The sequence below is a fragment of the Mustela nivalis genome, assembly GCF_964662115.1.
Source record: "Mustela nivalis genome assembly, chromosome: 9".
Taxonomy (NCBI): domain Eukaryota; kingdom Metazoa; phylum Chordata; class Mammalia; order Carnivora; family Mustelidae; genus Mustela; species Mustela nivalis.
The window spans coordinates 9,324,653-9,349,838 of NC_139028.1; the positions used below are offsets into that span (position 1 = coordinate 9,324,653).

Genomic DNA, 25,186 nt, shown 5'->3' on the forward strand with positions numbered 1-25,186 from the left:
GTTGTTTGGTGAGGCATTCCACGTGCTTCATAGGTTAGAGTTCCTGGAAACATTAAGGGACAGGGGCTTCTTAACGTAGCCGTCCAGAGGGTGACTTAACCAATGACCTGAGAACTCTATGTGAAATCATGTTTGGCTTCAAATCCACGGAGGGCAGGAGAGGAGAGAGCATTTAGTCTACAGCACGGAGTTACGGGACGACCTGGAGGGAAGGACAGAGTGTGTCTCCCAACAGGGAGACCAAGTGCTATGTCACTCCACCCACCCTGCGACTCCACACCTCACGGGGCCACACACCTGCTGGGGCACTTCTCTCCCCAGGACCTATGAAGACACCCAACCATGTCCGTGAGGAAAAGAACTGGAGTCAGGAGTCTTCCATTAAGACCCGTTATGTAAGGGTGTGCTGACCCCATAGCTTCTGGGGGCAGTTACAGAAAGAAGGGCCACAACGCAAATCCCTCCCAGTCCTCTCCCCTCCAACCCCTCAAGTCCCACTTGGTGGCACAAGGACCAGGACTGAGCAGGACTTGGCTGCTTTGCTCTTACACGTCCTTGTCCTAAGCCCTCCCAGGCTTGGATGGAACTCACCGCTCAGGAGATTAACTTTCCAAACTGAAACGCTTGACCCACTTGAAATCTATTTGTGGAACTTAGTGTTATTTTCATCATTGGACCATGAAAAATAAATTCCACAAATAGAGTCCCAAAACCCTCACCCATGATGAAATACCTCAAGTTTCTCAAAAGGTCTAAGAGTCCGAGGCAGCTGGGAGATGTGGCATTACCTTAGTCTACTTCTACATAATTTTTTTCTTTCTCTTTTTTATAACTGGGATTTATGACTTGAGAAAGAGGGATTGTTGCTCTGATTATTGTCCGTTTCCCTGGCCAATGTGGTTTTCTCCCCAGAAATCTTGAAAACTTTTTAAGTTGAAAGCAAAGAGAAATCATGATAGCTTCATCTACTATCATGAAGACAATGAAATAATAATAATAATCTACCAGCTAGTAGAATAAGAAAACACTGGGCACAACGAGTGAATCCTTATGTTCTTGACTCTCATAAAGCACATGGTTTGTCTCCTACCATTGAAAATTCAAACAAGTGGTCCTGAACTTCAAGAAGGATTTACAACTTGCTGATCTACTTATGGAGCTAAAAGAGTATTCTACCAAAGACTGTCCCTACTGTTAAGTAACTCATTGAGGAGCTACAGGAGACAGAAAATTAACATGAACATGACTATCACTAAGAACTTGTGAGCACTAAAGAGGAAGTTCTGAATAAAGGACCCCAATGAAGAAAAGCTCCAAGTATGCCTCAGACTCATGACTGACCCGGAGTTCTCTGGGAATCCACAGCCACTGGGTTAATGGGGCCAAAAGAAAAAATAATATTAGCAAACTATCTATAGCCTCTAGATTTTTTTTTTTTAAACCAAGATCCTGTCCCTGAATGGAAGGATGGCAGAGAGAAGAGTTGAGGAGTCACTGATGCACAGACACGCTGTGAGGCACTTCCAGACACTGGGTCCTTAATGTCTCACAGCAATCCTGGGTTATAGAGAATCTCCCAGAGCCTCACATTTTTTAAAAGATGTATTTATTTTTTAGAGGTGGGAAGGTCAGAGGGAAAGAGAGAGAGAGATAGAGAAAGTATCTCAAGCAGATTCCCTGCTGAGCACAGAGCCCAACACTGCGCTCCATCCCAGTGAGATCATGACCTGAGCCGAAATCAAGAGTCAGATGCTTAACCAACTGAACCACCCAGGCAAGCTGAGCTTCAAAATTTTTAAGTGACTTGTTGCACAGTTACTCTTGCGGTGTAAGAATTTGTGCCAAAATGCAGGAGTTTAAAACAACTTTTTTCCCTCTCTTTCTCAAGATACGTTGGTCAGGAATTTGGAAGAAGCTTGGCTGGGCAGTTCTCACTTAGCCTTTTGGGTGGTGGAAGCCCGTTGTCATGGGGACTTCCACCCTTGAAAGGCTAGTCTGGGCTGGGCGCCAGGGTGGCTCACTCGCAGGACCGGCAGATATTGCTAGGTGTCAGCTGGGGACGGAGAGGGGACTGTTGACCAGAACACCCACAGAGAGCCTCTCCAGGAAGCCTGGTGCTCTCAGGATGACCAGACTTCTTACAGGATTTCCAGCCTCCCCCATAGCCCGTGCTCCACAAGACTGAGTAGGAGATACATAACCCTTTGTGGGCAGCTTCAGGAGTCACATGGCACCACTTTTGCCATACTTTATTGGCTGGAACAATCAGAAGCCCACCAGGATACCAAAGAAGTCTCCGGAAACCCCCCAAGATACCAAAGAAGAGGACATAAACGTCACCTTTTGATAAACACAATGTCAGGGTTATGTATTTAATGATCATACTTGGCTCAAAAACAGCTGGTAAGATCCCACTCAAATGTATTGTAAACAACAAAACCTGTGATTGCAACTTGGTATACATAGTGAGGGGGTCATTTTATTTGCAAACAAGAGAAACTTGGTTCATATTTGACACATTGCATGGAATGATTCGGAGACCCAGTGTTTGTCACAGGTGCCCATCTCTTCAATCCATATGACAGATCCTACTTGAGTCACATGGTTAAACAGCTGTAACCAGAGAATCCAGAGGGAGATGAGATGGGGCGGGGAATAGTGGGAAATGTGCACTACTGAGGAATCAAGAGAGTCTGCAAGGATTGTTGAGCTCCCAACTTCTTTTGCCGAGAACCGAGAACTCCTTGGTGAAACTTCTATAAACCTCACACAGGAAGAAATCAGCCTTGAGCGCTTGACAAACCTGTGTTGTCCAGAGAACCCATGGAAAGGTAAACTATAGGCTTTTTGATTTAGCGGATAAATTAATGAGCCAGAGTGAGAGTCACCATGTCTTCATCTATATGTTGATGATCAGGTATTTTCACTTGGTTTGGTCATTTATTCACACAAGGGCCGAGGCTGATAGGAAAAGTTTTATCTTCACTTTGGAGAAGAGACAACGAGACCCAGGAATTTTCAGTGACTCAATCCGAATTACACAGGGAATAAAGAGTAGAGCTAGGACTCAAACTCAGACTTCCCTGGATCTAGTACCTTCTCCTCCTCACCACGGATTCTCCCGATAAGAACTTCAGGCTCCTTGATGGTGTGATAAACAGGCAAGGTCTTCTCTACTGGAGGGTCCAACCTCTCCACTACTGAATCTTGGAGTAGCTGCCAATTGGAGCATTTTGGTTTCTACCACCGAAATGAAACAGGCCATCTTCATGTTGACTCTAGGAACCTACATGTATCAAATAAATAAAATGCATTAGCTTCGACTTCTCTATTTTTAATTTATTTTTTTTTCTTTTTTTTTTTAAGATTTTATTTATTTATTTGACAGACAGAGATCACAAGTAGGCAGAGAGGCAGGCAGAGAGAGAGAGAGAGAGAGGGAAGCAGGCTTCCTGCGAAGCAGAGAGCCCTATGCGGGGCTCGATCCCAGGACCCTGAGATCAGGACCCGAGCCGAAGGCAGCAGCCCAAACCACTGAGCCACCCAGGCGCCCCTCTATTTTTAATTTCTTAAGGAATCTTCACACTGTTTTCCAAAGTGGTTGCACCAACTTGTGCTCCCACCAACAGTGTAAGAGCGTTCCCCTTTCTCCATATCCTCTCCAACACTTGTTGTTTATTGTCTTGTTGATTTTGGCTATTCTAACTCTTGCAAGGTGGTATCTCAATGCAGTTTTGATTTAACTCTCCTTGGTGGCTAATGATGATGAACATTTTTCCTTGTGTCTGTTAGCCATTTGTATGTCTTTGGAGAAGTATCTGTTCCTGTCTTCTGCCCATTTTTTGACATGATTATCTGTTTTGTGTGTGCTGAGTTTGAAGAGTTCTTTGTAGATCTTGGATATCAGCCCTTTGTCTGTAGTGTCCTTTGCGAATATCTTCTTGCATTCTGTGGGTTGCCCTTGTTTTGTTGACTATTTCCTTTGCTGTGCAGAAGCTTTGATTTTGATGAAGTCCCAGAAGTTCATTTTTGCTTTTGTTTCCTTTGCCTTTGGATACAAATCTTGAAAGAAGTTGCTGTGGCCAATGTAAAAGAGGTTACTGCCTGTTTTTCTATAGAATTTTGACAGATTCCTGCCTCACATTGAGGGTTTTTTTTAATCCATTTCGAGTTTATCTTTGTGTATGGTATAAGAGAATAGTCAAGTTTCATTCTTCTATACATAGCTGACTTCTCTTTGCCCTGTTCCCAGGAACACCAGATTTGGTCGGCAGGCTTCATGGCAGGTTGAGGAACTGGAGTCAGACAGACCTCAGGAGTTATCTGTAGAGCCCCAAGTCAGATGTGGTTGGCTCAGGGTTGTTTCACATGTCCTCAGGTCCTTGGCTCAAACCAAGAGGTCCTCAAAACTTTCTATGCTCAAAATGAAAAACAAGCTCCAAACATTTGCTCGTGAAAACAGAGTGAAAAGAACATACACCCACATTTGCTTCCATTGGTCATGTCTCATTTGCCTTTTGAAAGACTTCTTCACTTATTTGTGGAGCATAACAAATAGCATGGAGGACATGGGGAATTAGAGAGGAGAAGGGAGTTGGGGGAAATTGGAAGGGGAGGTGAACCATGAGAGACTATGGACTCTGAAAAACAATCTGAGGGTTTTTAAGGGGTGGGGGGTGGGAGGTTGGGGGAACCAGGTGGTGGGTATTATAGAGGGCACGGATTGCATGGAGCACTGGGTGTGGTGCAAAAATAATGAATACTGTTATGCTGAAAATAAAAAATAAATTAAAAAAGAGAGAGACAGTATTCCAATGATTGATTGCAAATATAGTATTTTTTTCAGTATAATTTTTTTTTCAAATAAAATTGTAAAAATAGAAATAATAACTAACAATCATGTTGAATTCAAAATATTCAATCATATATTATCTTACTGGAGTTCCATTACCATCTCGCCACTTAGTACACAAATACATTTTTAAATGTTGCTTCAGTGAAGTCAGTAATATTCATGAATGTGGAAAACAAAGTTAAGCATACAATACAGTGAAGATCAATATTATATTACCGTTTCTGGAAAAATGGCTCTGCTACCAAAAAGCTTTCAAGAAGTTAGTTTGCAATACTTTTTAACAGGGCAATATTTTTCCCATTATTATATAAGGTCTTCGATGATGAGATGTCAAAAGTAGTCATCATTCTATGTCCCCAAAATAAACAAAACATTATTAAAAATCAAAACAAAACAAAACAAAACAAACAAACAAAAGCAACAACAACAACAACAACAAAAAAGAATCAAATGATTGAAATATGACTGGTGGCAACTTCAATAGCAACATAACCATCACTGGGAATTTCTTGAACACAAGGGATATATTTTTTTAATCTTAACCCATGAGTCCCTGAGAGTCTTGATTTGGTCAGCATAAGCCAGAACCGATCATCTACCAAACTACGAAAGACACGGGATTTCTTCCATGTCCTAGATCTCCTTTTCTACACCCACGTTCCTTCTTCTTTTCTTCTCCTCTTATTGCAGGCCCATCCTTCACTGGGAAGACACTGTTTGCATTTGACATGTGCCCAGAAATGATGAGGAGGATGATGAGGACTGTGCCTTCCATTTATTGGGTCACCACCATTTACATGGTATTTACTCAGTGCTGAGAGTCAATTCGGGTTTTAAGCCATTTTGTGTAATCCTATCTGCCCTATGAGACTGATACTCAGTTTTCCCATCTTACAGATGATAAAACTGACATTTCCAGAGGGAAATAATTTGTCAGAAGCCCCACAGCTCATTTGGGGAAGGAGGAGACTCAGTCTCCTGTTCCTGTGACTTCTGAGTTCATTTCATTTATTATTCCAGTTAACATCACAATGGGTGGCTAAATCCATCTAGTGTCTGTCCTTGAGGTATTTTCATGTGTAAAGAGGACAGGCAGTAGAAAGTCCTGCTTCATGGAAATTTAGGAATTACAACTGGTGTGGCTCTTACAATAAGTAATAGGCTAACCCTTAAATATTTTCAAGTTTCTAGAAAAGGGCATCCCAGAATCCCCCAAACCACACCACGTAGAGAAATGGTCTGTGCTTCTGTGACTCCGATGAGCATGAGGAGACCCAAATGATAGCAATGAGCTTCCAGCTTTCGTTCCTCATCTGTAAAATGAGGGAGTGAGACCAGGTCACCCCTAGGGGCTGTTCCTAGCCCTGACACACCATTTGTGAAGGATTGGTTACATGGAGTGGGTATGGTGAGCTTACCTTAGGGCTAATTGGTAACCCTGAAGTCCTAGTTTCCTCTCCTCTCAGAGCTCCAGTTTCTTGGGCCTTATGTAAGTCTCCATGAGGTGAAAGATGCTGTAAAACACAGTGAAGGCAATTCTTCAGTGAATGTCATTGCAAATTACAGCCCTGAAAGCAATTCATCTCTCAACCTCCTTTCCCAGGAATTGGTAGTAAAGACATAATGTTGTTTCCAGCCCCTTTCATCTTTAAAGCTCTTATGAAAACATTGAATTAATCTTCAAAATGTCACGAAGGGAGGCACAATCCTAGCGCTGTCCCTCCTCCTGCATTCTCTCCATTTTCCCTCGTCAGTCACGTTGTGAGAGGGGCGTCAGAGGAGACCTGCAAGGTCGTTTGCTTTAAATCACATCTGACGGTTAATTCTCACAAACTTTCTCGCCAGGCACTCACCTGGTGTGGGGGATGATTTGGGAGTGTCTTCCAAGCCCAAGACCAAGGACTGCCCAACTGTCTATACATTTTATCCAACCAATGAGAACCCCAAGTAGCAATGGGAGTGGACCCGACTGATGACGCTTCATCCAACTGATGTGGACTGGACCCTGCTCGGCCACCTACAGCTAGCCGGGCAATCAGACGACCCTCCTCCACAGCCAAAGTGGCAATGACGCTACTACAGTCTCAGCCTGGACTGTTTTCATGGGTAGTGGATAATGTTGGAAGTGAGAGTACATCTACCTTCCCCAGTGAGCCAACCTGCAAAACTAGAAAGATGAGGCAGATGTGCAGCAGGGAACGGAGTCAGGACATGGAGAGTACATCCTGGGCCTCCAACACTTTTCATTGCCTGGCTCCGTTCCTTGACTGCCCCTTTGCATGGTGTCTAGAGACCTACTATCTTCACTAACACCTGCAGCCTGTGCTTGAACAACCCAAGTCGCACACAACTCCCTGGACGTTTCTCCAACACCTCTCCTAACTCCCCATTCTTCTGGAAATCCTGGGATCCAGAGAAGGACTTGGGAGTCAGAGACGTTTTCCCTTCCCCGACCTGGGGGTGGTGGTGGGGGTGGAAAACAAGATAAGGTGGAGAAGATCTGAGTATTTATCTCCATTTTCACTGCCTTCATTTGAATTCATTTCTCAATGACAGCACATGGTTTCCTGCCTCCTTTCCAGCAGGACCATCATAGACTTACATCTGTTCTTTGAGGTGCTATAATAGAAAAGATAACAACAACAAAATCCCACTGCCTAAATGACTTGCAGGTAATTATATAAGTAGAAAGAACAGAAATTTTAAAATAGCAATGATGCTAATATTTTCTTTTTTAAAAAAAGATTTCATTTGACAGAGAGAGAGTGCGTGTGTGAGTGTGAGCAGAGAAGGGCAGAGGGAGAGGAAGAAGCAGATTCCCCACTGAGCAAGGAGCCCAACATGAGGCTTGATCCTACTATCCCTGGATCACGACCTGAGCCAAAGGCAGATGATTAACCAAATGAGCCACCCAGGGCCCTACTAATATTTTCTCACATTTCCTAATTTGTGCTTTGACCCTTCTACTTAATTTAATCGATCGTTTAAGTTGTTAGGTTGTGCCAAACCACGTCATAAAACCATGGACTGTCAGACTGAATCAAAAGAAGAACATCAAAATAAAAAATAAATAAATAAGAACATCATTTAAAGTATATGACCCTGCAATTGCACTACTGTGTATTTACCCCCAAAGATACAGATGCAGTGAAAAGAAGGGCCATCTGTACCCCCAATGTTCACAGTAGCAATATCCACAATCACCAAACTATGGAAAGAGATGAGATGCCCTTCAATGGACGAACGGCTAAAGAAGATATGGTCCATATACAGAATGGAATATTACTCAGCCAGCAGAAAGGATGAATACCCAACTTTTGTGTCAACATGGATGGTACTGGAGGAGATTATGTTAAGTGAAATAAGTAAAACAGAGAAAGACAATTATAAGATTCACTTACTTGTGGAACATAAAGAATAGCATGGAGGACATTAGGGGAAGGAAGGGGAAAATGAAGGGGAGACTTGGAGGGGAAGACGAACCTGGACTCTGGGAATCAAACTGAGGACTTTAGAGGGGAGAGCAGTAGGGGGATGGTTTAGCCCAGTGGTAGGTATTAAGGAGGGCACGTATTGCACAGAGCACTGGGTATTACATGCAAACAATGAATCTTGGAACCCTACCTTAAAAACTAGTCATGGTGACTAGCATGACATAATAAAAAATTATTAAAAATAAATTTTAAAAAAGTGTACACAACAAGAAATAGCCCCTTCCTGGGTCCCCTGCCAGATGAGACTTGGAGGTTCTATCAATACAGCCAGCAGAATGGGGTTTCAGGTGGGAGCAGTGGCAGCTTAATGGAGTTGGGAAATTTAGTTCCCAACCCACGGCTAGCTTTCAAGATGTCCTTTGGCCTGGCCTGACCTGAAGTGGATCATCCCCTCCATCTCAGAGGGGGGCCGAGGAAGCCGGGTCTCGCTGCATCACTCCGGGAAGGCTCCGGGTAGCAGTCCAGGGAAGGGTGTCAAGAACAGCAGGGAAGGGTGCAGGGAGCGCTACAGAACTGTGGTCTTTGAAGCCACGTTGAAATCCAAGCCCTGTCAGGGTTATACCCGCCCTAGAACATGGGGGTGGGCATCAGGGTCCCACTATCCCCAGTGTCTGAAATAGGTCATCTTGTCCTGGGCAGCAGAGAGCTGGGTGCCCCCCCATCCTGTGTGAGTAATGACACGCCCCTTAAAAATACAAAGGGTAAGAGATTCATCTTCAATATCCCCTCCCCTCAGAATATACTCATTAGCGGACCTTGGCACTATGACATCTCAACCACTCACTCAGTGAGCAGAGGTATTTCCTTTCAAGGAGCTCCTACTATGGGTCCTGCTGGCTTCTTATTTTGTGGCTTATTCTTCATAGTGGTTCTGAATGTGATCCCTACATCAGCAGGAACCCCATTATCAGGAACCAGTTAGAAATGCAAATTGCTGAGTGTCCTACCTCAGATCCACTAAATCAGAAATTCTGGGTTGGTTTGGGGTTGAGCAATCTGTATTTCCACAAGCCTGGCAGGTGATTCTGCTGCTGGGTATGGACGGTGAACCCTTGCATGCTCCGGAGTCCAGACACTCCAGACAGGAGGTCTAGTTCACCTCATCCCTGGAAATGAGATTCTTCCCGTTCAGCCGTACAACCATGAGCTCTACTGGAGCCAATGGCGAAAGGTAAGACCAATAAATCAATTCTGTCTTTATTTAAAATTTGGATATTTTGTCCATTGTAAATTTTGGTCCTTCCTTTTGAGAATATCTGTCCTTATTCCTGAGGGTTTTGGTGATCCCCTCAATTTTGTGGCTGGAAGAAATGCCTCACTCGCAGACCCTGGTCCTACCCTTTGAGAAGCCATTCAGTCAGCCTAAGGCCCTTGTGGTCCTGAGAGACAGCAGGACAGGGGTTCTGGAAGTGGGTGTGGAGGGCTCCCATGTCCTCCCCTTGGGAACGGAAGTGGGTGCTCGAAAACTGCGGCCAGCCCTCAGCTGTGGGCAGTCGGGATGGACTACTGTTGAATTGCACGGTCAGATCTTTTTTCAATTTCAGGGATCGAAACAATACTTTCCAGAGTGGTCCTACGATGTCTCTTCTCATGAGCATGTTTCAACCAGAGGTGACGACTCATTTATTTGCTTCTGAGCGAACCCATGTTAATCAGGATGAACTAGCTTGATTTAACGCTGGTGCCATGTGTACCCAGAGTTACGTTCCCTCTTCTCCTCCTGTCACGACGGATTCATCACTGAACTGTGACAAGAGGGAGGTAATTCTCTCTGCAGGTCTGGAGCTCACGCCACCTGTGGTTTTGTCTACAAAAGGGCAGAGCGGAGGAAAAGGCCTGACACCGGAGCACCCTCTGCAACCACCACCTGCTTCCCCGTCTCCCTTCTGGTCACTCCTTTTTCACTTAAACTGCAAGAACAGAAAGGGCTATCCAAAAGCCGTGCATATAAGAGTTATGATTTAATTAAGTGAAATCGATAAGTCCTCATAAGTTTTTGTTTTGGAAGAGGTACATGTTCCTTGTCATCTCCACACCCTGACGATTCTGAGCCCACTCACTCGCTGAACAACGAACACTGATTAAGCTCTAGCTCCAGAGACACGGCCTCCTCTATACACCCAGCCATCCATCTGTGTAGTGTCTGAGGGGAGGGCCCTGCTGAGGCGGTCACCGGGCTAGGACGAGACATGTGAAGGGGCTGCACGCTCTGGACAAGCGGAGGGCAGGAGCATTACCCAGGTCTTGCCATATGTGCTGCTGGAGGCCATGTAGTAGGGGTAGGGAAAGTCCAAGATGAAGGCTTCACAGAACCAAGAAGGAAACATCTCCATCCTGCAGTATCCCATCTCCCTTTATTGACGTTGCGCTCGCCTCAGAGCTGAAATGCCTGCAGTCCTGCTCCGTCACCACACAGCAGGTAATGCACGAGAGATTTGGAGATGAAAAGCAACAGATGGACTGGTATCGCAGTCCCCACTTTGGTGACTCACCGTCCTGCCCGCATGCTACACACGTTCTGCACAGCGTTTAAACAACTCTGTTCTTCCACCCTCGTAAGATACAGTTATCTTGACAAGCGAAGAATTGTCACCCTTTCCCCAAAAGTCAGCAAGTACACAGCCCCAAAACTCATTCAGGTCTGGCTGCATTAATGACTCCCAAATTCCATCACATTCTCACTGAGTATTTTATTAATGAGTACATTTCAAAATTAACCCAGAACTACCTGTATGTAAAATTTTAAAAATGGGCAAAGGAGAAGAAAGTTATTAATCTATGTGAGTGAGCACTTATAACCAGCAAATAAAAAAAACATGCAAGGCTCCTATATATCTTGTTTCTGTAACTGATTACAATACTCTAGTGGATATTCAATCATCCTTTTTATTTCTCACTATGATTTCTGTATTTCTCCCATCCTCAGCCAGAATCTCAGCTGATTTGGGTTATTTACCAGATGGAAGGTCCCTAAAATTAATCCCCAAGGGGCCTACGTTATGGACTGGCTTTATGACGCTGTCATTTTCATTAACTTTTTCTATTGGGTATGGAAGTACCAAGAGACACTCCAGAGAGTCCACTGGATTGAAAACAAAATCCTCCTTGGCCTCACTGTGCTACAGCAATCCAGTTTCCCCTTGGTGTTCAAGATCAGTGACACCAACAAATACAGGAACTCTTCCCCCTATTTGTTCGAGCAGCGTAAGGAGCCCGAAATGGTCAGGTAGAAGTCTCATCTCCAGTTCAGGGGAAACACCATTGTTCCTTTGGTGGAGGCATTCCCCTGTGAAGTACTAAGTACTAAGTGAAGTACTAAGACATCCAAACCCACAGAGCCCCAAGTTTCTTGGTAAACAGAAATTCCCTGAATGGGCATCACAGTGAGAAGAGCCATCTGCATTCCTTGATTCCTGAAATTAATACTCTTAGAGCAGAACTGACAGCCCTGATGCAGGACCGTAGAGTTATACTGGTTATCCTGCCAAGTAAAAGCCAAGCTTGTTATGTGTTCCTTCCATATTGGGGTGGAAATGAAGGCATTGGCGCGGCCACTGGCTTCATACCAAGCATCAGAGCTCTGGTCGCTTCATTCCAGTAGAGATGTCACATCTGAGACAGTGGCAGGGACTGGAGTCACCATCTGGGTATGCTTGCAATAGCCTCTGGCCATTCTCCAAGAGCCATCTGACTTCATCACAGGCCTCATGGAGAGTTAAATGGGAATGTGATAGATAGCATCATCCCATATATTTTTTCAAATCTTCGATGGCGACATGAGTCTGCAGTTTTTCTAGAGATGGGGTATTGCTTCTGGTCCACAGTGTTGATCAGGAGAGGACATTCCAGGGACTTTCACGTAGTCATTGTGGCCACGACGACAGCCCATGGCCAGAGAGTTAGTTTGGGCAAACAAAGCCCACTGTGAGTCACTTTGGAAGTAAGGCTCTATTCTTTCACTGGTTCCAGTCCCCACTTTGACTGTGGAGTCATAGTGGCATCAACTAACATCATTTAGGAATGATGACTTCATACTCCCTGAAAGATCATTGCATTAGACCCTCTCACTCTTATCAATGCCTACAGGATTCTTTTTGCAGTCGGTGTTTGTAATAATGGCACAGTGTCCTTCCTCAACTTACTTGGCCTCTCTGGGTCTGTGAACTGACTAAGGTCTGGAAACCCACTGAGGGGCCACGATTCTTCACTGTGATGACTCAAGGCAAGGTTTTAGCTCCAGATCTAGAAAACATACTAGTGGGTTACCAATCTATTTCATTGCTAGAGCCACTATGATCAATTTGCGTCCTGTAGGCTATCCTTGTAAAGCATCTTGGTTGCTGGTACATTTATGCTAGGCTTGGTGGTAAATATTTTTATTTTATTTTATCTGTGTAGCACTTGCTACCATGCTTAGAATTCACTCCTGCCCATCTTCCCCAGAGTTTACAATTCTTTTAGTGTACAAGCTATTTTCTCTTGGGTTATAGTATGTCCTAGCCCCTTAGCACATGGTGAGATCTAATCCTGGGTTTAGCAGCAACAGAGTATGTTCACGGTGTGTCTGGAGAGAAATGAGAATCCACTTCCAAGGCTTGCCTGAGGGGAGTTATCACAGGGCTTCCAAGCAAGGACAGGCTCTCCTCCTCAGACAATGGAGAAAAGGCTGATGCTTTTGGTTCAGGGAGGCTCAGAACAACATGGGGATTCAACATCAGCTTTATTGGGGTCCAACCGATTGTTTCCATTTGAAGTTCCATGGTTGTGTTCTTTCCTAACTAATGTCCTAAATGTCACATGAGATGCTTGATGAGACTGTGAATCTAAGTATCACTGTAATGCAGCAACCCACACAAGTAAATGTTGTACTTTATTTCCAGCAGTATCAGCCCTGCGGCTGTAAGAGAAAGGAGATCTTTTCAAGGCTGTCATGGAAGCTCTCAGCCACTTAAGCTTGAAGTTAGAGGGACTGAGTGTGTCATTTTCTTTTTGTAAACGCTCAAGTGCACTGAAAAAAATCAATCCCAAATCACAGTCCTTGCAGTCATCGTCTCGCCCGTAAGAGTCAAGAGCAGCAGCCCACTTGGGCTCCCAAAGCACTCACTTCACTTGACACTTCATCAAAATCAAACACAGGTTATTGCGTGATTAATTACAAAGCTGCCCTGTGACAAGGGTTACTAGCATCCTGTGCCCCGCTGTCAGGGAGCTTAGCACTTCAGCAGAAGGACATGACCAAAGCACTTCCCAAACCCCATCTGTGGGGGATGACTGCCTCCCTCAATCCTTTAACAGTCAGGCTCCAATCTGGAGAGAGAAAACACGCCAGGAAAGTTTTCCCTTACATTTTATTTTTTAAAGATTTATTTATTTATTTATTTGAGAGAGAGCGCGCAAGACAAAGCCTGAGCAGAAGAAGGGGCAGACGGAGAGGGAGAAGCAGACTCCCCACTGAGCAGGGAGCCCGACTTGGGGCTCAATCCCAGGACCCCGGGGACCATGACCTGAGCCAAAGGCAGACACTGAACCAACTGAGCCATCCAGTTGCCCCACACAAGTAACTTTAATATCAAACATCATTATAACAGGGGAGTGACCCTAAAGAATTTTCCAGGGCCTGGAAACAATATCTCAAGAAGGAACAAACTTGGAAGAGGGTCCCTGCGCAAAGCTGGGATTTAGACCTTGTTGGAGGCACATTTTCAGTCCTCTAGATGGAAAAGAAATTTCCCTGGGTTGCCCCAGTACCAGGCAAGCAGGAGACATCCCTCCGGGTTATGTCTGGATGACCCTGGCAAGAAGCCCACAGAGAGAGTCAAGGATGGGGGACCACCACCACCAGGGCGACACGAGAGCTACACGGGGCCGTCCTCAGAGAGGGGAGCAGCCGTCCAGGGTCGAGGCTGGGGCTGCAAACACACAGGGGGCTAGAGAGGAGGGCCACCAGATTGTTCTCCCTCCTGTGGCTGTGATCGTGGGACAGAAGCAAGAAAGAAACCAAAGAGCAGCCTCCAGTACGGGAAAGAGAGGCTCCTCCTCCTGAAACACCTTCCCACCCTAAGGGCTCTGTGCTAGGAAAGGCGAATTCACCCTTCCTGCAGGTGGGAAAGGCCCAACAACGGTCTCCTGCCATCATCACCACCATCCCAGAAGCAGGTGATGAATGGTGGGTTTAGAGCTGAGAGGCAATGCACTGATCACTGAGCCCCCTTTCCTGCTTGAACTTGACTTTTTGTACCTCCCTTGTTTCCCTGCTGCCCTTCTGCTCTCCTCTGGGGCCCAAGTTCAGCCACACCTGACACACAACCATAGCTCCAGGTTCTGAGTCCAAGAACCCACAGGTATTATTTATAATCATCCTCAGCTTATACAAAAATGAATTTCATCACCTCTCCAATTAGGAAGGTCATCAGTTCAGGGTAAAGGACTGTCCTACAGATGGTGTCCATTTGCCTTAATGACATTCCACTGTGTTGTCCTTATTTTTAGTCCCAGTTCACTGGCTGGTGTCTGAAGACCTCTGATATCAATTACATAGATTTTGCAAGCACCTAGAGCTGTTGTCCCCTGTCCTCATGGCTGCTCTGTAGGACTGGGATCGTCATCTGCATTTTCATGATGAGGGTGTTAAGGTTCAGAGAGGGGCCAGAGATTCACACAGCTGGCCCCAGAGTCTTGATGTTCCCGGAAAAAATCCATCTTCTCCTCTGGGTTGAATACATGTTACAGGGGCCTCTGCTCCATGTGGTCACCCAGGGACCCAGGCTCCTTCTTTCCTGGGTTCCATCATGCCTGAACACAAAGACTCTTATCCCAGAGACGAGGGCGAAGTGAGGATCAAGGGCAGAGAGTCACTAGCTGATCCGCTGCTGAGGAGGTGACCTCCAGCCAGCCGAGAAGCCCCGTTTCATGGTCACGGAGAGCGAGTCTGAGGGGCTGAACTGAAGACACACACCTGTCACCGCCTCAGGGGAGGTGGATAGTGAAGGACTCCAGTGCCTTCGGAGAAAGGGCATTGTTCACTCCCGAATGGCACGAAGGAGGGATTACTAAGAAATTCGGGTGTTAATAGGAATTGCGGGTTGTGTTAGACAAGGACAGACGCAAGTCCCTCAAATCGTTCTTGCCCATTGTACCCCCTTTCAGGTGCCTGCAGAATAAGTCCGATATGGTATTGAGGCCAAACAGTTTCAAATCCCTCATACCTTCATTCAGTCCTTTATCTACTCAGCTATCCAGTGGTCAGCACGGACAAAGCGCCACGTTTAGGGCCTGATTCCGTGAAGGCCCCCAACACCCATCACACACCCATTGGTCCTTCTCTCTAGTTCCTCTCCTTCCCGCTCCTAGACTCGCAGACTCCGAACTCCTCAGTTACCCGCTCTCTCGTGGCTGTCATGAACACCCCCTTCTCCCCCAGCATGGTCCCCTGGGCCCCTTCCCTGCCGTCCAGCCTGGTCATCTGGGTTTTGGTCTAAACTGCTGTTCCAGGATGGACAGGAAGGGAAAGGAGGCAAACCGGGACACATTGCCAGGACTGCAAAAAGTTCTGGCAGGACACGGCCTGAAATACAGTGTCTGGGTATTTCTGGATTTCCGGGACTTGTGTCTGCCCCGGCCGTGCGCAAACATCAGGACTAACTGAAAGTGAGGCGCACGGCCCGCATGAGCTCCGGACCGCAGCCGTGCTGGGCCCCACGTGGCTCCCAGCTGTGTCTCTTCCCAGTGGCCTCCACCATTTCATTGTTTCGTGAAACACAGTGACGCATAATGCACACCTGTAAACGCTCACACGCGTGCACACGCGTGCTTCCATGGGTGGCACAGCCATAGCAGGGCGCAGGGAGGCCGGCGGGCTGTGGATTCAGAAGCACCTGCGGTCGACACCCAGCTCCCTGCTGACTCGTCACGCAACCGTGTGCAGCTGCTCACCTTCCTTACGTGCGTTCCTGCCGCTCTCAAGTGAGAATAATGGCAGTCCCTAATTCACGGGGTTGTTGCAAGAATTAGAAGAAAGAGCGCGCGTGCAAGGCTCTTAGTTACTGCTCTGCATGTAACAAACAGTAATAAACAGTAGCTCTTGCTGTATGCGTACATATACACCTGTATCCTTGAACGACTAGCTCTGTAACCTTGAACAATCCCCTTAACCTCTCTGAGCTGCCTCCACTATTTGATATTAATAACCACCTCCCGGCTCTGTTGTCAGGATTAAAGAAAAAAGAGCAGCTAACATTTCCTGAAGCCTTATGACTCGGTCTGAAAGGCCTCCCCACGATGTAAAGTGCTATGAGAAGGAAGAGGTGCACACAGCTGTTGGCTAGAGGGTTTTCAACAGAAGAATGAGATTCACATTCATTTCACAATCACCTCTGATTAAAATTCCACTTGGGAAGCACAGACCTTTCATTCTGAAGTGATCCACGTTCCAAACAAAAGGTTAGAAAGCAAGTCACCACTCTGACTTTACAATCAAAGCTAAGATCAAGCTGTCAGGCTGTGTTTATGAGGAAGAGAGGGAGGGATGATGGTGCTCTGAATCGAAGTTCACCTTGTTCCGGGAAACTTCTCTGCGTGACGCTGGAAACCAACACTGTGAAGTCTGTAGCACGGCTGAACCGCCCCTCTCTGAGGGGGCACAGAGCCACTCAGGGACAATGCAAGGGCTCGGAAGAGGCCGTGGAGAATCGTCTAGCAGCCAGGACCCGAACAGTTATGAGGCATGGTGACACTGCAGGTCCCTGAGCTGGGCTCTGGAGTCGTGGGGGTCAACAGAAGGAAACATCACACACAGGGACTGTTCACAAAAATCTACAGATGAGAAGGGAGGTTAAGGGAGCTTGACCTAATGGTGAGGGACCAACAGGCTTCACATGAGAGCTCGCAGAAATCCGGGGGATGGCTTGCATTTTCAGAAAAAGCCACCTTCCCCTTTGAACATATAGGTGTTAGAGAACGGTGTTGGAGAGGAGACACAGGTCTAGCAAGCCGAGGTCTTTTTCCTCTCTATCCTGGGGAACAGGTCAGGAGCTGGGAGCAGCAGTCTTCCCCACAGTTCACTCCAGGAATAAGGCCAGTGCCTTGACTAACTTGCGACTCTTCCTTTCCAGTGTTACCATCTTAACATGAAGGTAAATAGAAGTGGTGGCATAGGGGTCGGGCGCATTAATCAGGGCTATCCAAAGAAACAGGGCCCATAGGGAGGAGGGGGAGGGAGGGGGGAAGGAGAAAGAAAGGAATTAGCTCATGCCATTATGGGTGCCAGCAAGTATGAAGTCCATTTCCAGCAAGCTGGAACTTCAGATAAGAGTTGATACCACAGTTTTGTCTGAAATCTGCAGGATGGGCCTATAGCCTGGACACAAAGGCAGGATTTTTATGTTGAAATGCTGAGTCAAAATTCCTTCTTTGGGAAAGCTCAGTCTTAGTCTCACAAACCTTCAACTGATTAGACAAGGCCCACCAACACCACGGAAGGCAATTGGCTTTACTTAATGTCAGCTGATTACAAATGTTAGTCACACCCACAGATACCTTCACAGAAATATCTAGACTGGATTTGACCAAACAACTGGACATCATGGCCTAACCAAGTGGACACGTAAAATTAACCATCATAGCAGGAAACAATAGTGACAATTTTGGATGGGGTAGTTACAAAAAATCATAGCGTGGTTTATGTATAAGATTTAGTCTTTAAGAAGTAGTAGAAGTTTGTTCTCTAAGAAAACAAGGAAAGCAAAAGTCACTGTCAGAAGGAGACACAGACCCACAGAGGCATGACAAGGAGAGTGTGGTCTAGGAAGAAGCAATTTCTCAAGGTGGCTGGACAGTGAGGTCCATACAGGGCAGAGGAAAAGGAGACTGAAGAGCCGGTCTCCAGGCCCTACTGTGAGTGACCTCCAAGGGACACATTCACCAGGTCGAATTTGTTTGACAAACAACAGAAAAAAAAAAAAAAACATTCAAAATGGGTATGAAAACACCAGGGTACAAAATGTAAGTTCTAGAATAATGATTCCTAAACCTGAATGAAAACAAGAATTACTTAACAGTTGACGAAAATGCCAATTCTGAGGACATTCATCTAGATTTTACCAGTCTGTGGGCCCTGTTTGAGGTCTAGCTGTTGAGTGTTTTCAACAAGCAGCCAATGATTCCTCTGCAGGTATGCTGGAGACTGCATTTGAGAAGCACGGCTCTAGAAAGAGAGCTCTGTTTTGTGTGTGTTAAGTTTGAGGAGTTCATTATAGATCCTGGATATCACAGAACTTCCCTATGACCCTGCAATTGCACTCCTGGGTATTTACCCCAAAGATACAGATGTAGCAAAAAGAAGGGCCATCTGTACCCAAATGTTTATAGCAGCAATGGCCACGGTCACCAAACTATGGAAAGAACCAAGATGTCCTTCAACGGACGAATGGATTAGGAAGATGTGGTCCATATACACTATGGAGTGTTATGCCTCCATCAGAAAGGATGAATACCCAACTTTTGTAGCAACATGGACGGGACTGGAAGAGATTATGCTGAGTGAAATAAGGCAAGCAGAGAGAGTCAATTATATGGTTTCACTTATTTGTGGAGCATAACAAATATCATGGAGGACAAGGGGTGGTAGAGAGGAGAAGGGAGTTGAGGGAAATTGGAAGGGGAGGTGAACCATGAGAGACTATGGACTCTGAAAATCAATCTGAGGGGTTTGAAGTGGTGGGGGTGTGGGAGGTTGGGGTACGAGGTGGTGGGTATTATAGAGGGCACGGATTGCATGGAGCACTGGGTGTGGTGAAAAAATAATGAATACTGTTTTTCTGAAAATAAATAAATTGAAAAAATTAAAAAAAAAAAAAAAAAGAAAGAGAGCTCTGACAGCAGGGGTGAAATGAGCAGAGGGGGTGAGACAGTCGCTGGCCTCAGTCAGTGGTTATTCCCGGGCATGACATCTGCTCACACGTCTTGGTCCTTCGAGGTTGGGGTTGCAGGGCAGTCTCTGGGGACAGAAAACATCACGGGCTCACAGATCGTCTCTGTCCTCACTTGGGTATCATTTAATGACATATCCATGCTGTCAAGTTGTGTTTCACCTGTTTTGATGACTTATGGGACAGTCGGTAAAACCCATCCTTGAATTTTAGAATTCACTCCCTCAGACCTAAGTCCTTGGAAGAACAAGGACGGACACATACCCACGGGGCTGGAAGGAGGCTAACACAGAATGGGTTTGTGAATAGGCAGAACCGGATGCCTTAGTTCTCTTGTTATGGGAAGGTTTGCTCCCAGATTCCTTGGCTCCTGATAAAAGGCAATGTCTGATGCTCCCTTTTCACTTGTTCCCCTGAAATGACCAGATGTTTCTGAATCCCAGCAGAGAATTAAGACTTGGTCTCTGGTAGCAACTCTCAGCCCACATAAATACCAGTAATTCATGTAATGAATGGATTTGTCTTCCTGTCTCTGCCCTATAAATGTTCCTGCCTTTCCTTTAAAACTAATCTTGTCTAAGTAACAATTGAAAGGCTTGGACTCACCATCAAAGTTGGTCTTGCCTACAAAAAAAAAAAAAAAGGTACAAGACATAGGTTCTGGGTTCATGACGTTAATGACTCCAGTAGGAAAAAGAAATACACCACAGTAAGTATGAACCAAACATTGCTTTAGAATTGTCATATTGGATGATGATTACGCTGCCAAAAGGTAACAGAACTAGGAAGTAAAAAATAAAATAAATAAAATAAAATAACAAAGCAGAGTTTGTCTTGATGCCAGTGTCCCTAAGTGGAGCCCCAGGGACAACTTTACCCACCAAGCTTTGCCCTTCTCGCTCATTCCTACCACAGAGCTGTGGCTTGCTGATGGACCCTCCTTTGTCCTCCTTGAGAGCAGCTGTGCCCTGAGCTATGTCCACTTCCTCAGGGCCCCGAGTGAGTCACAGCCTAGCTCCCTCCAGCTCCTTACTCTACAGACTGGACTCTGCTCCAGACCAAGGGTCATCAGGGTGTCCATGTTGTGGTGGCTCCCAGTGTGTCCACTGCCCACCTGTAGTCGTGTGTCACTACACCTCTGCATGGTGACTTTGGCCTGGGTGAAGCCATCTGCTCATTTTGTTTTTTAGGCCATTATAATTTGCATTTCTGGTCAGCTCACTCCATAGCCCTGTTAGTCTCAGAGTAAGGGCTGCCTTATCCCGGCTTTATCCCCTTCAAGACAATGGAGGAGGAACTTCTAAGCCTCAGTGAGATGTGACCTTACAGGAATGATCAAAATGCTATGCTCACTTCAAAGATCCTAGGGTTTGAGTTTACATTTAAGTAGACTGACCATTCAAATCTACATAACGTTTCAGGAAACACCTGGAAGATAATCCAAACTTGTACACTGATTTTCTGGGAAGGCCAATCTGAGCTCACTCTTTTCCTGCCTTAGAGAGAGGGTGTCAAGGCAGAGGAGCAAGATGGGGGAGAAGTAGGAGACCTAAATGTCATCGGGCCCCAGGAGTTCAGCGAGAAAGTCACCAAACCATCCCAACACCTACAGACTCACCAGGAGAGCGAAGAGGAGAAGAGCAGCAGTTCTAGAAACAGAACATCGACCACTGTCTGGCAGGTGGGACGCGCGGAGACGTGAACCGGAAGGACGCGAAGATAGACCATGGGGGGAGGGGCCGGCTCGGGCAAGCAGCGGCGGCCGAGCACAAAACCGGCACTTTTAGAGTCCGCTCCACGGAGGGATGGCGCTGCAGAGGCCAAGCAGGGGTGAGCCCTCGCGGGGCCAGTGTGGTCTCAGGACCCGCGGGGTCACAGAAAGACCGGGGGTGTCTGAGTGCGACAGAGCTGCCAGGGATGGAGCGGGGAAGCCGCTGCAGAGACAGAGCCGAGGGGGGACTCCCAGCTCAGGGTTACCTTAACCCATGATCCAAGGCACAGCTGGGCCTCTGCTCTTCGACCAGGGACCCCGCAAGTGGCAGATCCAGGAGACTCACCCTCCTTCTCCGGGACAGGCGGCACGGGAGCACGGCAGGCTATGCAGGCTCCAAACGGGGCTGTGCACCAGACAGAGACGCTGGGTCACAGGCCGGTGAGCACAGAGCGCGGCCGGAGACCAGGGAGATGGGAGGGACTGACGGCTTTTCTCCGAGGGCACTGAGGATTGGGGCTCGAGGTCTTGGCTCCTCCGGTGGGACACTGGGTGCCGCCATCTTCATTCCCGTCCTCCAAAGCGGTACGGAAAGCGATCAGGGAACAAAAGCTGCGGAGTGCCAACCTGCGCAGATCACTTAGCCCGGCCACTGGCAAGGGCGGTGGATTCCACCTCGGGCAAGAACATGTGACAATCACTGCAACAGACGCAGAGGATCAACAAGAACATCCAGCCACGACCAAGCTCACCAATCAAGGAGAACTGCGGAACTCCAGAGGAGGGGAAAGCAACACACAGAATTAATGGCTTTCTCCCCGTGATTCTTTAGTCTTGCAAAGTTAAATTAATTTTTAAAAATTTTTTTCTTATTCTAATTTTTTAAACTTTATTTCTTTTAGCATTTTTAACTAGTTCATCTTAACAATACCTTTCTAAAAAAATCTTTTTAAACCTTCATTATTATAGTCATATTTTATCTCTCAATGTATTTAACCTTATTTTTTGTATACATGTAGGGTTTTTATTTCCTTTAAAATTGGGATACAATTTCTTCTAATAGATCAAAATATACCCTAAATCTAGGGCATGGCTTTGTTCTAGCCTCTAGCCTGATCACATCCTTTCCTTTTTTTCCAACCAATTTCTTATCAATTCCTTTTTTAGAATGTTTTTTAATTTTCATCTTTACTGTCACATTCCATCTCTTCATTGTGTTTACCCTTATTTTGTGTATACATAAATTTTTCTTTCTTTAAGATTTTGGGAGGGAGTTTCTTCTAACAGACCAAAATACACCCAAAATGTAGTGTCTGATTGGCAGTTGCTCCTTGAGCGTCCAACTCTATTGTGTTTAAGACCTCAGAGATGGGGTTGACTGGACGATGTGGGTATCAAAACCCTGCTCTGAAATCTTATGTCACGTATATGAACACAGTCTGTGAACTCCAGAGAACTCTTCAAATGGTGACATCACAATCGCTTCACATGTAACCTCGACACATCAAGAATGGCCAACCGGTCCTTGATAACAGACCCTACTCATCACCTCTCTGTGAGAAACTGTCACTTTCCAGAGAGTTGTAGACAGGATATGGAATACGGAGACATTGTTCATGAGTGCTGAGACCTCTTGAGTAGGAAGCTACTGCAGGAATACTAAGTTTCATTTTTACTTTCCAGTGTGCCCAGGGGGGACACCTTCACACTGTCACCCTCAGGCAGGAAAGAAGCCACCATTTTTTAGCACCTGTGACACGGACACAGACTCATTCTCCAGAGAAGTTCCTGCATTGTGACGGGCCGTCAGTGCCAGCTGAGGGGCTGTTGGCATTCACCTATGCTGACGTGGAAAGTCCCTCTTGGCTCCCAGAAGGCAGAGCGACTGTCACCAAAAGTCACAAAACCATTGCAGTTGCTTCTCCACTCTGAGCTGCCTTCCGCCTCCTCTCCTGGCCCGTTTAGGAGAAGGAACAATGGAGTCCAAATTTCATAGGGTGACAGGGTCCAACAAAAGGTCGCCATTTTTTAAAGACTATAAAGGGGGTTAATTTGACCTTAGAAATATGGGAAACGATGCTATTTCGAGTGTTGCCCACATCTGCCATGGAATCCACCAAAAGCCCAATGAGGTCCTTTCTGCTCGCCCTGGGTTCTGGCAATAGTGACTCTCATCCCAGCGGAGCACTTAGCATCAGCGGGGGCTCATCTGCATCCTTCCTTTACTCAGCCCAGCGGACTGCCCGTTTCTGTCAGCTCGTCTCCTCTCAGAACGTCTCTCCCATCTCTCCCAATTTTCCCTTTCCTTCCGGCAAAGCGGTCATCCAGAATTACGCTAGGTTATTAAAGTAACTTGGCTGAAGACTCAATCCTCCTTGAAGACTCCCACCCTCCCCTGCACTCACTGAACTCACACGGCAGCCCCGCTCTGTGCCAGGCATTGGCCCCACCCCCCCCACACCTATGTCTCTATTTAAGAAAAATTCTAAGGCTCAGAAAGGGCAATAGTGTGGAAAAAGTCACACACCCAGTACTTGGCAGGTCTGAACCTGACCCTGGGTCTGAGTCTCCTGTTTTCCTTTCCACCAAACTGTGGTCCCTCCGCTCGATGTCTCCACTGACCTGCTCCAACAAGTGCTGGTTCTTTCCCAGCAAACTCAAAAATCTCCAGTTGCCAGGACCTGGTCGCCATTTCTAGAACCTGCTGCCAAAGTGTCTCAGGAAGCTTGTTTCCCTTTCCTCCTCCTTAGAAACCCTTCACTGGAAAAGGCAGACTGCAGACTCATGTTCGACAGCTCCCACATTTGGCCAATCCTGGATCCCTTTTCTCAGACCAACACCTTACTTCAAAGCAATTTTTCTGAGTTCTACCTATTCAATTCATATTCATCCCTGAAGGTCACACTTCCTCCCACATCTTTCTGTGACTTCTCTGACCCTTAATGAATTTTTCTTACTCTGAACTTTGGAAACACGATCTATACAGACAGCTGGATTCAGGATTCAGTTTATAAAGACCTGACCTCACTGCAGATCCCTCTTGGGGGGCATCTTGTCACCCGAGCCTCACTGCCCAGCACGCATCTCTGTCTGGATCAATTCAGGTTACTTGATATAATGTGGGCTAATGACTTCCTAAACTCTACTTCCTGCACTTGCTACAATGTTTCTTCTCATGATACATCTGATTTCCCTGACGCTCATTCACACTGAGTCTCTTGGAACACTCCCCACCCCGAACTTCCAATTCATCCTTAAATCATGGGTTTTTTTTTTCCCATGATGCTTCTACTTGCTCCTTCTGTCTTTTTCTAAAGCTGCCATCTTTTTTTTTTTTTAATTTTTTATTTTTTATAAACATATATTTTTATCCCCAGTGGTACAGGTCTGTGAATCACCAGGTTTACACACTTCACAGCACTCACCAAAGCACATACCCTACCCAATGTCCATAATCCCACCCTCTTCTCCCAAACCCCCTCCCCCCAGCAACCCTCAGTTTGTTTTGTGAGATTAAGAGTCACTTATGGTTTGTCTCCCTCCCAATCCCATCTTGTTTCTTTTATTCTTCTCCTACCCACTTAAGCCTCCATGTTGCATCACCACTTCCTCATATCAGGGAGATCATATGATAGTTGTCTTTCTCTGCTTGACTTATTTCGCTAAGCATGATTCGCTCTAGTTCCATCCATGTTGTCGCAAATGGCAAGATTTCATTTCTTTTGATGGCTGCATAGTATTCCATTGTGTATATATACCACAACTTCGTGATCCATTCATCTGTTGATGGACATCTAGGTTCTTTCCATAGTTTGGCTATTGTGGACATTGCTGCTATAAACATTCGGGTGCATGTGCCCCTTTGGATCACTACGTTTGTATCTTTAGGGTAAATACCCAATAGTGCAATTGCTGGGTCATAGGGCAGCTCTATTTTCAACATTCTGAGGAACCTCCATGCTGTTTTCCAGAGTGGCTGCAGCAGCTTGCATTCCCACCAACAGTGTAGGAGGGTTCCCCTTTCTCCACATCCTCGCCAGCATCTGTCATTTCCTGACTTGTTTATTTTAGCCATTCTGACTGGTGTGAGGTGATATCTCATTGTGGTTTTGATTTGTATTTCCCTGATGCCGAGTGATATGGAGCACTTTTTCATGTGTCTGTTCGCCATCTGGATGTCTTCTTTGCAGAAATGTCTGTT

General features: G+C 46.1%; 1 long non-coding RNA gene across 1 annotated transcript in view; it reads right to left on the reverse strand.

Annotated features, from left to right (window-relative positions):
• LOC309841125 overlaps positions 1–24,292 on the reverse strand; it is a 29,978-nt gene extending 5,686 nt beyond the window's left edge. The window contains exons 1-2 of the long non-coding RNA XR_014298956.1: positions 21,332–24,292; positions 6,274–6,369 (exon numbers count right to left, since the gene is read on the reverse strand). This is a non-coding gene — a long non-coding RNA (uncharacterized lncRNA). The remainder of the gene's footprint in view (positions 1–6,273; positions 6,370–21,331) is intronic.
• Between the last annotated feature and the right edge of the window lie 894 nt (positions 24,293–25,186).